Below are 1,853 nucleotides of genomic sequence, written 5' to 3'. Positions count from 1 at the left end.
CTGTAGTCTCAGCTACTTAGGAGGGATTGCTTGAGCCGAGGAATTTGAGGCTGCGGTGAGCAGGGATTGTGCAACTGCACTCCAACCCGAGTGACAGAGCAAGACCGTGTCTCAATAAAAAAAAAAAAAAAGAAGAATTATCATAATAAATAGTGGGTATCTGTTATTGGATGTCTTTCATATGCTAGAATTCAACAAGTAAATCCAGAGTAAACTCAATTTTGAGTATTATGAAGATCTGCCCTGGAGATAAAGCAGCCTTCAGTGTCAGCTGGTAGCTTTCAGTGGAGTGTGAGGATTTTCCCGTGGAGTGTGGCCAAATGAATACCTGGGAAAGGAGATACAGGAAGATCAGGAAGATTGTAAGGCAGGACAGAAAGCAAACTACTGAGAGCATTTTTGAGAGCATCCAGACACAGTGTCAGGTCCTTTACATACATTGTCTAAATTCTCACAGTCACCACCCCATGCTATTATTTAGATTTTCTAGGATTCACAGTATGCAGATTGGGATATTAAGACTCATATTTGGGAACTCATCCAAGTGTTGGTTGGGATTCCAAGTTAGGTTGTGTTGGGTTCTGAGGCTTTTGCACTGGGTCACTGGAGTTCAAAGCTGGCCACTTCTCAGGCTGCCAGGGAATCTGGCAGCACCCCTGGGGCAGCATATTCTGTCTCTCCTGGAAAAGCAAGCTGCACTGGTCCTCCCATGGCTGCTGGGCAGACCCACAGAGCTTCACAGGCCTGGGATGGCCCTTTCTGCTGATGACACTCTTGCCTAACTTCCTGGAACTAGAAAAATTAGAAAAGAAAAAATTTAAAAAATTAGAGAACAATACTATTCTGAATTTTAATTAGAAGCTCTGAGCGTTTCCTCTTCCTAAGGGCTTTCTCTCTCTCTGTCTTTTTTTGTTCACTTATCTGCCCATTTGTAGTGGCTAATTTGATGTGTTAACTTGACTGTGCTAAGGGATGCTCAGATAGCTGGTAAAGCATTATTTCTGAGTGTGTCTGTGGAGATGTTTCTCAAAAACATTAGCATTTGAATCAGTAGACTGAGTAAAGATCAGCCCTCACCAAAGTGGCTGGGCATCATCCAATCTGTTGAAGGCCCAGCTAGAACAGAAAGGTGGAGGAAAGGTGAATTTGCTCTCTGCTTGAGCTGGGACATCTATCTTCTGCCCTTGGGCAACAGCACTCCTGGTTCTGATGCCCTCACACTCAGGCTGGAATTACTCCATCAGCTTTCCTGGGCCTTCAGCTTGCAGACACAGATTGTGAGACTTCTCAGCCTCCATAATCTCATGGACCAAACTTTCATAATAAATCTCTTTTTATATATCTCTCTAAGTATCTTACTAGGTCTATTTCTCTGGAGAACCTGACTAATACACCATCTTCAGGTAATGCCCTTTGTAATTTATTGTCTGCCAGTATGTTGGGAGTATACTGGTCTCCATTAAAAGCTGTTTAACAACTTTGGAAGAGGATTACAAGGGAGTTTTATCAATAGATGGCTGTGGTGTTCGCTTTGGCAGCATGTGTATTAAGATTGCACCAATACAGAGAAGATTAGGATGGCCCCAGTGCAAGGATGACACACAAATTTGTGAAGTGTTCAATTTAAAAAATAAAAACAAAAAAGAGATAGTTTTTATGGTAGATAGTGGATTTTATGAAAGAGAGTGGATTTTTTTTTCGAAACAGGGTGTCGCTACGTGACCCAGACTGGAATCTTGGCTCACTGCAGCTTTGACCTCCTGGGCTCAAGAGATCCACCCGCCTCGGCTTCTAAAATTGCTGGGATTACAGGCGTGAACCACTGCACTCAGGCTTAGCTGTGGATTCTTAAA

General features: G+C 43.0%; 1 non-coding gene across 1 annotated transcript; it reads left to right on the top strand.

The window, feature by feature from the left end:
* Nucleotides 1-1,522: 1,522 nt before the first annotated feature.
* LOC115935646 (U6 spliceosomal RNA) lies at nucleotides 1,523-1,629 on the top strand. The gene has a single exon (XR_004071271.1). It is a non-coding gene; the product is annotated as a U6 spliceosomal RNA (small nuclear RNA).
* The last annotated feature ends 224 nt before the right edge of the window (nucleotides 1,630-1,853 follow it).

Source organism: Gorilla gorilla, chromosome 7 (assembly GCF_029281585.2).
Source record: "Gorilla gorilla gorilla isolate KB3781 chromosome 7, NHGRI_mGorGor1-v2.1_pri, whole genome shotgun sequence".
NCBI lineage: Eukaryota > Metazoa > Chordata > Mammalia > Primates > Hominidae > Gorilla > Gorilla gorilla.
This window is presented reverse-complemented; position numbering and strand designations above follow the sequence as displayed.